We start from the raw sequence: 16,995 nt of genomic DNA on the forward strand, positions 1-16,995 counted from the left end.
AATCCCAGAGGATGTCACCATGGACAAGTACAGAAAAGGTTATTTAAGTTCCTATCTCTGCCTCTGGATGTTTCTGTACACTTTTCAGAGTTTTAAGACCGTGTGAGAAATGTTTCATTCACCAAGATACTTGGAAATTGTTAAGTGTTGAAATCACTGGAAGTCTTTTTGTTGGCTTAAGAGGTTGGTTGGTTGGTTGGTTGGTTGGTTGGTTGGTTGGTTGGTTACCTGTAATCCTGCATGTGGGACAGCTCTTCCATGAAGCATCACAGGCTTTGCTCCCACTGAAAGGATTATAAAGTCTTCAGGAGCAACCAGCAGGTGAAACAAGCAGCTTTCTGACCTTGCAGACATTTGAGTGGCTCTCTGTCCCTGAGAAGCTCTGGCCAGCAGCTTTGTTTCAGTTCTGTGGTGTGTTACCAGGCAGGAGGAGGCACAGGATGGATGCACCCCTTGTCACAGTTCAGTCTGTTGACAGGTGGAGGAGTTCCTGCTTTCCAAAATGCAGGGAAGAGTACACAAAGCCTTGTTCATATCTCCAGCTTTCTTTGATGCATCTGAAAAGAGGCAGAAAGTTGCCTTTTCTAGGATTTATTTCCAACAACCATTAATGGCAGTTTGGATTCAGCCTTCCTTGGTTTCCCTTCCTCAGAGCTTTCCAATGTGCTGCCCAACACATCTTGCATTTTCTATAGTTTTAGGCAGGGACATGCCTTGGAGGAAGATGTTTTAAGAACAGCTTCCCTGTTTTTTATATCTGTAGCAATAAATCCTGTTCACAGGATAATGTGGTGCCTGCTAAGTGCAGACCATTCTGGAACAGCAGTTTTCTGCAGCCTACAAATAAAATTGATTACTTCAGTTATTTTAAGGTATTTCCAGTTGCAGTTATTCCTCAACAACATGGATGGATATTTTTCCAAATTAGGACACAGCTGGTTTATATTATAGCTGCACTCACAGCATCTGAGAAGGAGTCAGATGAGTCATCCCAAGAACCTTTCAGATGTGGGGTGGGAAATCTATTCATGCATTATCAGAAGCTGATCCCATATCCAACAGTCTGTTACACAGAGCAGATAAGCAATGGATCTGGTAAAAAAAAAAAAGCTCTGCTTCTGATGCCCTTTCTCTCTGTCCAAAGAGGGAAAAAAAATAAGATAGAGCCAAGCTTGACTGTTCACAGAGGAGATATTTGGTGTGCTGCAGGGAGGGACACGGCACAGAGTTAAATTAAACTTCTAGCAAAACCAGCAACAGGCTTTTGAATTGTGTCTGTGGGGGTTGGAAGGGTTGGTGTGGGTGCTGACAGAGTTGGGTGCTTTTGGGATGTCTGTGTCACAGCCTGCAGGGACCTGCCAGGCCACTGGCTTTGGGCACCAGGAGCCTCCTGGGCAGGAGGAGGTGTGAGGCCACCCTTACCAGCACTGGACTCAGCCTCCGGGGAAGAGCAAGATGCAATGGCCACAGATGAACACTGGAAACCTGGCTGGTGACGTTGGCCCTCAGTTAAAGGCCACCAGAGAATGTCACTATTATGGAAATTCATGCATCTAACCTGTAAATAAGAAATTCCCTGTGGCTGCCATATCCTTCACCTAGGGAGGGGATTTTTGCAGCCTGTCACTGACTGTCTGCAGAGCCTCGGGGGAAGAGCTGTGGAGAGCTTGTTAGTGGGCAGTGCCTCCTTCAGGAAGTGAAGGAGAGGCTGAGTGGGACATAATGTAAAGGCAACCAGATGAAAGTCTCGATGCTGCTCATGTCTTACAGCTACTGTCCACTGCCTGTCAAAACGTGGCTGATAGAAAAAGGGTTTGGCACACTAACAAGAGAAATGCCATGTTGTAAAAACACAGTCAAGACCTCAGCTTGTCTGTGTTCAAAGGAGAACAGGTCTCTTGTAGAGGATGTAAATGGCAAGCTCCCATCCCTCAAGGGAACCGTGTGTGCCCCTCTGTGTGGAAATCTCTTGTTCACTGCTGGTCTAGGTGAAAGCAGCAAAAGTTCAGCAGGGACCAGAGCAAAGGAAGCCTCCATGGTTCATGTGTACAGCAAAGCCAGAGGATGGAAACTCTCCTACGTGGTGTTGCAGCATGACAGAAGTGGAGGTAGTCTAACACATCTTCCCTTACAGCTCCCCTGGATATTGATTGGGAAAAGGGACTGGAGGAATCCCCTTCCTGACATTGTATCCTGCATTATGGGATCTGTATCCTCTGGTCCAGTGAAAGAAGGTCTTTGTTCTTGGTATATTATTAAAAAGTCCTTATTTTCCCAGATATTTTTATCACACATTACCAATTTTTTAGGCTTCAGAACTTTGCATTTTTATCAGCTCTGATCTTTCCCTCTCTTTCTCTGTCATATGGTGCTTTTCTATTTCTAATTGGAGCCATCACTTTGCCACAGAAACTGGAAGGGATTTTAGCCAATGTTGTCTTCTTTATTGATTGTGGGAATGTGATTGTTTTGATGTGAAAAATTGTTGCTTTCCATTAGCCTTCTGTCTTTGCCTTTCCTCCTGTTTGCTTGTAATTTGTTTTTAATTTTCTTAGTCTGGAAGAACTAGCCCTTCTGAATCATCACACTTGTGTGTCATTTATTAAGTGGGATTGTCCTCTTTCCCTATTAAGCAGTGAGACTGTCACTCAGTGTCTGAGGTTTTGCAATGTACACAAAACCCCAGGACCTAAATCTCTCCCTGGATGTCAGCAGCACCTTTCTGCTCCCCTCTTAACTTGGTCAGACCTTGTAGGTGAAGTCTCATGGTTTTCATGTCTGAGCTAAGGTGAAGGCCTGCACAAACATTTCTTTAGCTTGAAATTACCTGAGAGGTGTCATAACCACAGGGAAAATCTTTATTTACTAATTTCAGCCCTAGGGAACTGATACCAGCTTCCAAGTGAGGATATTTACAGGATGCTGCAGCTCCTGAAGAACTTTTGGACCCTGCACAGGTCCTGCACAAACAGAGGCTGCCACTGTTTTTCAACCCTCCTGTACCCTAAAGGGAAGAATTTCTTAGTGTTAGAAATTGTAATATGGTCTGTGGGCAGAGCAATTATCCCAAGGCAGAACTGTATAGTCGAAGCAAAGAAGCTTTATCAGGAATCTGCAGAGCTTCTCCCTTGACCTTGTGCCTAGGGATGTGGCGCTGTTGCCACTCTTCTCATCCAGGACAACTGAGGGTCAGGCAGAGGTTCTAAATTCATCTGCAGTTTACACATAAGGAAACCTTAAACACATCTGCAGACAGCCAATACTGAAGGTCAAGCACAGAAGGGGAGTCTTGCTCGGAGCTGGCCCTGTGGACACTGAGGGAGCCTTGGCAGCGCAGAAGGCCTTCCAAAAAACCAATTGGGCATGAAGGGGGCACAGATCCTGCAAACAGATTGAGACTTATGTGGCAAGCAGCCAGGTCTGAGCTTGACCCAAGGCTGCTGGAAGTGGGAAAGGTTTCACAGCATCTGCTCGTGGCACCACTGGCAGCACACTGGGGCTGGCAGAGGTATCACAATCCCCCCCTTGACAGGCAGGGATGCTGGGCAGAGCAGGAACAGGAACAAACAAGGTCTCACAAGCTCTTATTCTTACAAAACATCATGTGAGCCTGTGGTTTTGTAGGGCTGCAGGGCCACAGTGCTGGTGGAACACAGGTGAAGAGGGGTTGTGCACCCAGAGTTTCAGAAAAGACAGTGGCTGAAGGCCAGTCACACTCTGGCAGTGAATGCTTGGCTAGATTTTCAGACAAGCTGCAAATGTTTCAGTCAGGCTGAAGTTGCAAAGAATGAACTGGGGGGCAAAATCCTGGCATATTGTGAATGCCTTGATATATAATGTCTGCAAGCTCTTAATAAAATCCCTGCTAAGGAGATGATGGGGAGTGGAAACAGCATGGGCATTGCTGTTTAGCTCATTATTTAGACATAAATGCCTCATGGTGCCATTGACTGTGCTTACACAGCCTCATTTTTGAGGTAATTAGTTGTTGGATTAAACACAAATCAACTGTGATCTCTCTCAATAGGAAAGGAAGGAAAGATCTTTGCATTAGCCACAGAGAAAGTAGGACTGAACAGGAACAAAGGAGTTGTCCTGTCAGCAGAGAAGACCTGCTGGAAAAATTAATATTTCAGAGAGGAGAAAATTTTCATATTTATCTTCCTTTTGGGAAGATATGAAACATACCAAGGTTTGCAAGAACCTTGAACTACTTTTGTGGATACTTTTAACAAAAACATTATTGCAAAGTCTGATTTACTACATGCTTACTGGGTTAATAGACAAATTTGTGGCTAAATAAACATATTTTTCTGCAAAAAGGCAAATAATCTTAGTAGCTCTTTTTTTTTTTTTTTTTTTTTTAATAACTCTTTTGTTTCCCCAAGAAAAAGAACGAAATTCTCTTAATGCTGGCCAGTTCCACTTGGGCAGTACTATGGGAGGCTGAGACTGGAAGCTGCAGGAATAAGTCACCTGCTAAGTCACACTGCTAGGCAAGTGTCACTGCAGGAGAGGGTGAGTGGGACATATGGATCAATACCATTATATACTGAGTAGCAAAATTAAGGAGACAATGCAAGGAGAACAGGAAAATGTTTATTTAGGAAGGGATGTGAATTTTCCAGTACAGAAGCAAAGAACACAGAAAATTCAGTCAAATGCCTGATATTTGCATCATCATTGCATTTAAGCACTTTTGTACATTGTCTCTGGAGTGGAATAAAACTGAGCTACATCCAAGGATGAAAAAAAGAGTATGTACGGTCCTGTGCCATTTCCCACAGAGAATCATAGAATCACAGAATTGTTATGGTTGGAAGGGATCTTAAAAATCACCTTGATCCAACCCCTCTGCCACAGGCAGGGACACCTTCCACTAGACCAGGTTCTCAGAGCCCCATCCAACCTGGCCTTGAACACTTTAAGGGATGGGATATCTGCAGCTTCTTTGGGCAGCCTGTTCCAGTGTCTCACCACCCTCACAGTAAAGTATTTCTTCCTTATACTCAATCTAAACCTTCCTTCTTTCAGTTTAAAGCCATTCCCCCTTGTCATATTACTACATGCCCTTCTGAAAAGGTCTTCTCCATGTCTCTCATAGCTCCCTGGTAGTGATCATATCTCAGCTTATCTCTGATGATAACTCTGCTATGGCAAATGCACCATCTCTGCTGTGAAACTACTTGCATATGTCAAGTGAAAGATGCTTGTGCCCTCTCACCTCACAGATTAGGTAAAGGAGTTTGGCGAGTAAAGAAATAAGTGATTTATAAATGTTTGGCTTGTGTTATTTTTCTTCAACTCAGTATCTGGGCAAGGGAGTTTGAACTTTGTATATCTTTGAAGGTCAGTCCTGAGGATAAATATGCTTATTAGATAAAAATACAACTTCATCATTGCTGCAGCAACCAATGTGCACTGTTACATTTAGCAGAGAGGGGTTTCTGCTTAATTTTTTCCTTCACGGAGCTACACTGTAGACATAAAAGGTAATATTCCCAGCCTTGGAATTGACTAGGGGCTATGTGAGGGTGAAAGATCTGTGGTTGCAAACTGTGTCTTCTAAAATGTAATTAAATTGGGTTTTTTGAGCTCCACTGTATTGCACAAAAGCATGACAAGCAAAGGGAAAGTTTAACAGTCAGAGAAGCTGGAGAAGTAATGAAATTTGAAAGCTAAATTTGAACAGAACAATGGATGAGAATAGAATGGATCAGAAAGGTGCTTTCAAATGTAAAGAATTAGTTTGCTTCTTGGTTCACTTAAAGTAAAAAATGTGTTCTTTCCCCCAGAAAGATAATTTAAATTCAGTATAAAGCCAAATGGTATTAGCAACATGCTGTTTCATTTAATTCCATCCCAATGTCCAAAATACCTCACCTCAGTCGCTAAAGATGTGATGGAATGGCTCATCCTGGAATCCTCTTCAGCCTTGAGATGACTGAGAGAGGATCTTATCCATGTCCATAAGCATCTGAAGGGAGGGTGTCAAGAAGATGGAGCCAGGTTCTTCTTGGTGGTTCCAAACAATGGGATGAAAGGCAATGGGTAGAAACTGGAATACAGGAAGTTCCTCCTGTGGAAGAGGAAGAACTTCTTTACTGTGAGGGTAACTATGTAGTGGAACAGGTTGCCCAGAGGTGCTGTGGAGTTTCCATCTCTGGAGATCTACTAAACCTGCCTGGACAAAATTGTGAGTGATCTTTTCTCAAGGTCCCTGCTTGAGGAGGCAGGTTGGACTAGAGGACCTTCAGTGGTCCATTCCAAGCCCAACCATTCCCTGACTGTGTGATTCTGATCCTACACAGGAAGTGGCCCTCTTCCCTGCATGTATCCCTACAATGCTCCAGTCTGACACACTGGGCTCAAAACCCATCCACACTGACTGAGGAGTGCTGGTGTGCCCAGGTTATTTTCAAGGATGTAGCATGGTGGCAGCATCATGTTTCACGATGGCAACAAACATTATCTACAAGTTGTTACGTTTGTCATCATCTGAAACACAAATAAGAATTTTGCCATGGTGCAGCATTGCTTGAACAAGCCCAAGGAGATTAATGGAAGATGTAGTTCAGCTGATTTTCCAATCCTCCAGATTTCCTCATATGCCAATACAAGCTGGAGGGATGAGATCAGTAAAGGCATTTAAGACACAAGAAGAGAAAACCTGGAAACACAGACAATCAACAGAACTTGATTTTCAGTCAATCACATTTTGGACAGGTTATAAACCAGGAAAATTATTACAAGAGCATGACAGGGAGAGGATGGTGACATGTACGGAGCATTTGGATGCCAGCCTTCAAATAGTCAGAGAAATTTACAGTCTGCACTGTCTACAAATGACAAGACACGTGTATGGGATCAATACAAAGCTGACACGCTCAATCAATGTAAAAGAGTATACCTAAACCAAGTGTAACAAATCACATGTAAGTACAGATACTGAAAAATAGAGAGGCAAGTCACAGTGGTTGCACAATTACATTTCAATCTGATATGTGTTTGGTTACAAAAACATTTGTGCATGCTCCTACCTGCTGTCTCAAGTGACAAGTGTGAAGATGAGGGATTTGAAGGCACAGAAAATGAAGCAGAGCAATAGAAGTGTGACACAGGCTGATACAGTATGTCTGTGACCTCTTTATGAATAGTATTGAAATTGCAGCAGATTCACGTGCCCCATCTTCTGCAGATTGAATAGGGGCAGAAATTCACTGAAAAGAGTAAGACAAGAGCAAGTTCTTTTTTTTAGAAAGAATACAGAGGTTATGGAGAAGTGCAGGGCCCTGGGCACTAAGGTCCAGGCTGAGGGATCTCAGTACTGTGTAAGTAGATTGTGGGAAAAACTAGTAACTAGATTGTGGCAAAAACCTTGGTGAGAAATGCCACAATCTGCCAATTTATCCCTCTGAGGAGGGTTTTTGAAGCAAGGATATGGCAACTCCAGCCTTGGTATTGGGGAAGTTGAATGCCTGAGACAACACCGAGCATTGACCCATCAGACCAGCACAGTGTGTGAACACAACTTCTAACATCAGCCTGAAATTATTGTCCCCCGTGATGGCTTCCTGCTCTGTCCAAGCAAGGATGAAGCTCTTCATTAGCAATTCCTGTCCAGTGGCTAACAACATGCTGAAAGAAGGGTTTAGCTTAATGGCATGTTGGTCCAACAATATAAACACAAAAAATTATAATTATTAGAAAGGGAAAGCTGGGTCAGGGAAATACCTATGGCCTGCATTGCAGCCAAAGACATTTTCTCCACTTCTGTTATGGTCTTCTGCTTCCAATTCTACACAGTTTTGACCTCATAAATACCATTGTTAATTGTTATCTAATCTCTCCTGAGCACATGGTTCATGGCCTGAGCTTCTGAAGCTCCCTGACCTTGTGATAGCCCAGGGAGAGCCATGCCATGGAGAGCTACTCTGAAAATATTCATAGGGCAAATAAATTCCTATCTGAGAGACAGAGTAACAAGAATAAGACATCTATTGTCTCACTCACTGAGGAAGGCCAGGCCAGCTGCTCTGCATAAAACCCTCAGCATCCGAGAGGGATAAACACTGTCTCCTCTGAACAAACACCCACACTTTGCATCCTCTCCATTTTGCATAGCCTCTGCTGAAATCAGTGTTTGCTGCTTTAGACAGGAAAATATGCACCTATAAAGAAAGGAGCTAGAACAGAAATTATTTGCAAGCTGGCAAGAATGGTTTGCATCCACTTTCCTTTAGCAAAGGTGGGCAAATACCCCTCCAGCTCTGCTCCAGAGCTTAGTGGTAATGTCAAACTTACTTGGTCTGGTGGTGCTGTTTCCTTTGGGTATGCTTCACTGTCAGCTGTAACTGACAGAAGCCTGTGAAATAATGCACCATTTATTTCAATATCTATTTTGAAAGGAATTTTTGGGTCAGTGTTATCTGCTCAAAGGAAATGTCTTCTCTGGAGAATGCGCTTCCTCAAACCAGGCATCTTGGCACATGACCACCGTAGACTGATGCTTCATTTTGTGGTAACTGAACACTCAAAAGAAGCCATGACTGGGGATCTGAATGATTTCTTTATTCATTTTAGAGCAGAACCTAGCCATATTCAGGCTTCTAAGAAGCTCCAGTTCTGCACGTGCACTGTGCATTTTAGGAGTATCTATTTCAGCTGCGTGCTGTGAGGACAGCAGTGTGCCTCAGTGCCAAAGATCAGCAAATGGAAATGCAGTCCTATGGAGGCACATATCCAAAGGCATGTGCCTTGTGGAACAGTGTTTTCAGAGGGGCAGACAGCCCCCAATGTCAAGCTTCACCACACCAGAAACAAGAAGCCTCTGAGCGACTCCCCAGAGTGGCAAGGTAACAACGAAGTATTTAAGGAGCATAAAGACCTTTACAGCAGCGTTAAAGAATTTATTAATATCAGTCTTCACCACAGAGAATGCTGGGAAATATTGGCCCCAGATGTATTTTTTCAGGCTCAAATTGTAGACAGTGAGATGTTAAAACATGAGGTGTTGAACAAGCTAAAGAGCCACAAGCTGCTAGGAATGAAAGGTATATACCCCAGGAGAACTGGAGGAATTTAGGGGAAGAGGAGCTGAGTTGCTAACAAAAATATGCTGCCTCTCATTTATGTCATATCTGTGTTTTAGAAAGAGCTTATCCTAGGATGGAGGACCAGCAAGCCTTTCTCCAGTGCCAGCTACATTGGCTGTAGCTAATCAAAACCAGAAGTTAGTTGGATGAACATGACAGAATGGGGACGACCAAGTCTGGATTCACTGAAGGGAAATTGCCTCTAATCTACTAGTTCTTTTACTACATTGCCAGAAGAGTGGATGTGACTTTCTTAGACTTCCAAGAGACATAGGACAAAGTCCTCCACAGGAGGCAATCTGGGAAACAAATACCCTGGTATATGAGACCAAATATTGTCACGGACTAGAAATTGCCTAAGAGAAAAAAAAATATTGGTTACAACAGGCCAAAGAATGTACATGAACATTCCCCTACAATATTCTTAATAGGACTGATGCTTAGTATTTTTAATGAGGAATTGAACTGAGAGAACTGTGAGATGTGTTGGATGTGCTAAAGGCTGTCAGGAGGGTCCCACCATGGGGTGTGCTCTGTCTCCTGCTTAGTGGGGTTTGGAAATGCTCCACACAGAACAGTGCCACCAAGCAGCTACTTGCAGGTTTATGTGACACCTGTATTGCAGAGACAAAATGCCAGCACAGCAGTTTGTGAATCCTTGTTTTCAGATGCTTTGTAACTGAAACTGATTTAAATTCATTTTTGTCACTTCTAGGAATAAATACATCTTGCAGCCCTTTCTCAAAACCACTGGTCTGTTAAAATCTCCACACAGAAATCATCTTCCTTGCAATCCCATTGATATACATGTAATTATTCCATAAAGGATTGCAGCCCAGTGGGAGAGCAGGATCAAGATGTGATTCAGCTCTTACCCCTTCTGAGCTGCTGCTCCTCTAGCACACTGTGTGGTGCTGGACATTGCACAATTCCCCATCAGCAGAAAAGTGGTCCTTCATCTGAAGTTTTTGTATTTCTTCTACCTGAAAGATCTTAAGAACTAAGCATTAATAGAGCTGCTGTTTAAGAAGAGGAGCCATAATTTAAAAGGACAGGAAAACCTCCAAGATGTATATCTCCTTATTCAAGATTATTTATTTTCCCACTAAGTCATCTTTGAGTTGTGTATCGGGTTCAATTTCTTGATAAGGATTTTGCAGATGTCATATCTCCTGTTCCCAAACACTTTTCTCTACACCATGTTATGTGTCTGAAGGCCTTTCTCAAGAAAGTATCTTGTTTATAGATAAACAGCCACAATAAGGGTTTTTCAGGTACTGATTCTGTTAGCAGCTAACTTTGCCGGTTCTTACAGTCTTCTACTGTTCAGATGTACTTCATTATTCCTTTCATGGTATCTCCTTCTCATCCAGAGATACTGGCAAATTAAAAAATGGCAGAGAAGTGCCAGTAATGAAACAGATGACTACTTTTACCATGGTTATAAATACATTATTTTAGCAGCTAAACTGCTCTGGAAGCTTTTCCTGTGAAGGAAATCTAAGCTTCCTGAGCCATTAAGCAAGCAGAAGAGTAAATTGTATCTTTGTAAAAACGTAGCCAGATTCCACCAGGCTTTTTATTTATGAACTTTGACAGGTCAATTTGTATTTTCACTGAAAAAAACCCCAACCTTGTAACCACCCTAGTTCTTTAGGCCAAACAACTCATTTCATGTCTAAAATACAACTTTACTGACCAATAGTATATAAAGAGAGATCATAGAATCATATAATATTTTGGTTGGAAGTGACCTTTTAGTATCATGTAATCCAACTCCCCTGCAATAAGCAGGGACATCTTCCACTAGATGAGCTTGCTGAGAGCTCTGTCTCATTTTTCAGTATAAAATGCCTCTGATTAATGTTTTTAAACAGACACATGGATGCATTCTCAGCACCTCACCAGCACCAGCACTGTGACTAGCCAGAAAAGGACCTTAATATTTTTAAGATACTTTTGTTTTCCCTGGAGATTTTCAGTTAGCTCTGATATGCACCACTCACCAGCTGACTTCACACAAATATTTAAATTAAGTAGATTAAAGAAGATATTTGGTTTTATTTTGCCTTATACTCAATCTCTCTCTCTCTCACACACAGACACACACACACCTTCTACAAGACCTAGCCTCATATAGTTAAATCGAGTAAGGCCAAATCAACTTCTGTTATAGCCCATTAATTCCCTACACTTTGTCAGTTTACAAGATGTCTTCCTTTTTTTTTAAGACTGAGTCATTGATAAAACACTAAACTTGATGAACTCAAGAGAAGTATTGTTATCAGCATTCATAGGCTTGGGGCACCACTCATGTATTTCTGTGCCTCCTGCAAAACCTAGACAGTTTTGGGCAATGGAGATGAACTCATTACAGACACAGAACCCTACCCAGTTGGGTTTTCAGTTCTCTTTTGCAATATCAGGATTGTACAGGAGCCTTGTGCTCTGGTCCCATAACAGAGGTGGAGACGGGTGGTAGGACTGTAGTTTTTAAATGTATTTATCTCATTACAAAGGGTCACTTATGGTGCAGGAGTGCAAAGGTTTACACATCAACCATCACTCTTGAGTTAGGCAAAAGAGCATGTTCTTTCTTATGCTGTCAAACACAAATCATCATGAGAGGGCACTAAAGAGCTGTCATAGCAACTTATTTGAGACCAGGGTTGTGGTGAGAGGTAATTGTCAAGTATGAAACTATCAAATATTTCCACTGAGATCTGAAGCGGTGTGATTTCAAAATGTCTTAAAATTCAGGGAAGCTGAAGTTCTCTGAGCCTTTCAAGATCCTGTTCTCAAACTTGAGCCTATGAAATATCTGGTCTGTCAAGATGAGAAGGGATTTGTGAAAAGTGGACAAGCTCTTTTAATGATGAATTTCAAATACTTCCTGTCTTAAAAAATATTCTGCTTGGGAAACTAGAGCTATCATGAGGCCTTAGAACACCTGGCAGCACAAATGAAAAATGAATGAATGAAATGCAAATTGGACATCTTGGCTAGTAAAGATGTGCTATTTTCCTCCAAACACTGGGTTGTGAATTGAGTGCCAAAGCTGGTGCAGTTGTATTCAGCAAAGTCAACCCTGACAAATTGCAAAGAAAATGCCCTATCTCATAGAAAAAAATAGTGGATTTTCAAAATTAAAATGGGCTGTTTCACAAGTGACTTGTGAGCATTCCTGTGGGACAGTGCTGCTAACAGATGTCCTCAAAATTCTCACAGGCCCCCTTGAAATGGAATGCACATATGGCACAAACTGCAACCAGACACTCTGCAGCACAGCGCAGCACAGGCTGGCCACTAATTTTGCAATCCTGGTTTAAATCTGAGCAACTGACTCAATGAAACAAGGTCACTTGACATCTCCCAAACCCCAGGAAAGCCAGTAAGAATGTATTTGGGATTTAGATAAAGCATAGCAAAACCAATATCTGCTTACTTTAAATTAATATTCCTTCTGAGACATTTCTTTACAGGGAACATTTGAGGGAATAATATGAAGATGGTTCCAAGACAGGGGTGTATAAAGACACGTTTGATTAAAATTCAGATTCCAAATTTGTTTCTCATAAGGCCAGAACTTTGTGACCCTAGTCTTTTAGTCCAACACCTTCCCAAAGGTGAGATGTGAGCCTTCTCAGAGTTCTGTTTCAGCAAGACTATCTTCCTGGAAAAAAAAAAACAAAAAAACAACCCACCTTTTTCTTGACCCAAAGACTTTAAAGACAAGAAGCAATGAAATATGGAACATATTTTTTTGTAAACTGTTCTAGTTGCCAGTTTCCATCACTGGTAGAAACCTCAATTCTGAAGTTGCCTGGCCTCAGCTACTCATAGTTGGACTCCTGCACTTCTGCCCATAAAAATGAAGTCCTTTGGTGTCAGACTTCTGTTAGACAGTGATCAAAATCTCAGTCACCTTCCAGTCACAGAGATGGTTTTTATAATTGTTTTTCCAAGCTACATCCTGAGTCAACTATTCCTGCCCAAATTTATTGACATTTTCTTGGATTCTGGACCCCAAAAAGGAGGACACCAAAGCAAGAGACATCCAGTGTGGGCATTCAGTCCCATTTGCCTTTCTAATCACTGCACCCATAGGCCAAAGCTGCCTATACAGTTACTGCTGCTTTTTAATGCTTTCCCAAGTCAGTTTTCAGGAGAACTGTGTCTTGGGCTGTGAAAATTTCTTAGTATCTCTCACTCTAAATACAGTATTTGCATTCAGTCATGGTAAAAGTTATCTTGTCCACCCAATTTCATGTTTGTTCAATACCTTCACTCTGTGGAGATGCTTCTCTGGGCAACCTGTGCCAGCACTTCACCACCCAATGAGAAATAGAAATACATAATAGCATAGGGATAAGTCCTGTGCAGCCTTGGTAGAAGTTTACTTCATTAATTATGATTCTTGTAATTCTGAGATTGTCTAGTTTAGCCAGTTTGCCTCCCTTTTAGTGGATTTTTAAAATATCTTCCTCAAAACTTTTAAAACAATCCTTTGTTTCTATTGTCAATTGAAATTGTGTTTATTCAAAAATGAACTAATTACTTGATTTTGCTTCTGAGTAAGGTTTTCAGAAGTTCTGATTCTTGACTGCAGGATTATGAATGTGTTTTGACCATTTTAAGATAAATCTTTAAAAAGCTTGAGCTAGCAATCATATTTTCACATGCTTCTTTCCAAGTTATTTGGATTATCACTGTTTCTATTTGTAAAACACTTCTCTAAGGGATTGGATATATGTATCAGTTCACTACAATATTCATCTGGGCTTCGTTTTGCCTGTATACAATAAATCCAATTAAGTATAACCATTTGTATCAAAGCCATCACTAAAATTAATTCTGTGGTCAGTTCTTCTTAGACTGTCAAGATGAGGTTTAATACTGAATTTCCTGGATTAGATGTAACAGCTTGAGTAAGGAGATTAACTTCTGCAATTTTTAGAAATTCTAAGGCTGTTTAGTTTTGGCAGAAAAATGCCTCCAGCATGTATTGGAATAAGGATCCCCTTACTTTCCCTCCAGCTACATTTGATACTTGTGAATTGTGTATCTACAAGCAGATAACTAAAGTGTGAATGGCTGGTGTGTAGAAGACACCAACTGTTATCCTCTTTACTGGTTAGGACACAAATCACTGACTGTCAAGGACTTGTTTCTGAGCTGTCAGAAAGATTCCAGCAGTTCTGATCATGTCATTGCCTCACCTTCTTTTGACCACTTAATCCTTTCTCAAGATAATTCTTCCCTTTGTATCTCTGTTAATTTGACTGATTCAATTCTCCATATTTTGATTTTCTATTAAATAATTGCTGACTCTTTCCTCACTTCACCCTCTGCTTTTGGGTACAAGTTTTACAGTTAGTGCAGTCAGACCAGTTCTTGGAAAACTGCTTGTTTTCTAACACTGGCTTGGCTGCTGACTCACCACCAGTTCTTCATCTTGCCTTGTTCACAGGAGTGAGAGGCTTTATGGCATCTCCAGGTGTTCCTGTCCATTAAGATCCTTTCAGGTTCCCTGAAGTATTGAGAAATTTTTCTCCCTGTTCCATTCTGAGTATCTGGCAATTTGGAGGCTAGAGGCAGTCTAAAACACAGGTGGGAAATCATTGTGACCTACCGCAAGAGGCCTGTCCTTTTAACCACATCATAGAGAAACAAAGTTCAGTTCTATATTTTCTTGCCATCAGGAGTGCCCTCACATCCATGACATTCCCTCAGCAGCATTCATTGGTATTAACTTAGCACCAAACCAAGGACTTTGTTCTTTGTCTCTTCGGTCTTTTCATTCACAGAGCAAAAATTATAGCTTTGTAACTATGAAAAGTCCTACAAGGCAGATTTTGCATGATTTACAGGCATCAAATGAGAGAGTTCAAATGCCTTCACCAGAGTAGCCAGGTAAAGTTCTGAAGATATAATTCTGATTTCTCTGAATTTTCCAAGCAGCTTCCACACAGCCATGATCCATGGCTACTTCACCCATCTTTGTTGGCTACCATGAATTTAGTATCTATTACGACCTCGCTTTTCCTTATTCAGTCTTCCTGTTATTTCATAGGGATAACTCAGAGCAGTCACTGCCAAGGACATTCTGATTTTTATCTATCTCATTATAAAATTATATTTGTCCTATTTCTTTTTTTCTTCTTTTGAACACTTAATATAGAAACTAGTAGAAGAACCTTACAATTAGCAAGGTGAGATGATTAGGTTGGTTAAGGCTGCAATAACCTATTATTTTGGTGATGGTTGAATGAAGCTTTATTGTAGATGAGGAATATAGGATTTGTTCAAGCCAGGTGGAAGAAGTGGTCAAGCTCTGTTTAAAAAGAGCAAATTAATACAGCCTTTGGGCAGTCAACCCCCACAGCTAAAGTCATCTGTCATCAAATAACATTGTGTTTTATGGTTACAAGCCCTTTGACTCCAGATTGAATCTAAATGCAAGGAGTTTGGCATTTTTCAGATATTTGAGTGAATGAGGAAGACAACTAGAGGTGTAAGTCACAGAAGCTGATAGAAAAGGCAGAAAAACTAGTTATTAAAAAAAAAAGTCAGAGAAGCTTTAGAAGGAAATCTAAGATATGTTAGTGGCAAACTTAAAATCATAGCTTGGAATACTGGCAGCTGGTGTATGTCCAGGGTATTTTGCATGTTCATGTGCATTAACAAGATTATCCCTAAGAAGGTCTATGTTACCCCGTGGAGAACAGCACTTAGAATCCCATTTATGAGGTATCTGCTTACATCAACAGAGTCATATTCAAGAAAGAACATACTTTAAAATATTACATGTAATTTTGTCTGGATAATTATTTTTCCCTCTAAGCCTGCATAATTTCAGTTGTGGTTAGACAGTTGCTGTTTTTCAACCCAAATTACTCCAGCATCATGGTGAATAATTCCCATGAGTGTTGGAAGAGTATTGGAAGCTTTCCAGACAATGCTGCCCCAACTCTTCCCAGCCATTCTCCACTCTCAAGTTTCAGAGTAAGGTGCAGCAAAGACTGAATGTGTGCATATTGCTCTCACAGAAAAGTAACCCAAAGTCTGCATTTGTTTCGGTCTCTAGGTGACTCACGTTCCAACTAACATTTTTACTACACATTTCAAACTGCTTCGTAACCCCTGTGCAGATCATGGACCCTGGGTGATTCTTAACTGCTCCAGATTAAAGAATCCAACACTGTAAACCAAAGATTACTATTATTAGCAACACGACTAATTAGTAACATATGTCATTTCCTTAGTGAGCCTTTCCAAGGGGATATAAATGTCCATAGAAGATGGCACACTATCAACCTACAGGGCTCCACATATTTTGTCTATGCATATATGATTATCACCATGTCTTTAGCATGATGTTGATTCTAAAATTAGCCAGGCATTAAGGGGTATAAGGCATGGTAAGATGCAATCAGAGGGAGCAGAATCAGGGTAGTGGGAGAAGAGGCCAGGAAAGAGAGCAGGGAACATATTTCACATATCAGCATTCATTTGATCCAATTTAGGAATGAGCATCACCCCGCTGTGGTCATGGTCATACAATATTTATAGAATGCCATCTCCTGCCTCACAGACATCTAATGGCAACTAAGCATTTACTCCAAGAGTAAATTTGAACCAGCTGGCCTTTGGGACCAATGGGATATTTTAGAGAAAATCAAAACAATTTGTTTACTTGTGTGATTACCCCCAAAACCAAGTGTTTAATCTTTTAGAGTCATTAATGGAAAGCTCATCAAAATCAATATTATTCCCTGGCTCAGGTCCAAAAAGGTACTTAAGTGAATACCAAACTTCATGTATGGAAATAATCCCACTAATGAGTGTACCTGATGAATTGGGACTTTCATTTTTAAATACTTACCACTTTTTCACTCTA

Source organism: Lonchura striata, chromosome 4, assembly GCF_046129695.1.
Source record: "Lonchura striata isolate bLonStr1 chromosome 4, bLonStr1.mat, whole genome shotgun sequence".
Lineage (NCBI taxonomy): Eukaryota > Metazoa > Chordata > Aves > Passeriformes > Estrildidae > Lonchura > Lonchura striata.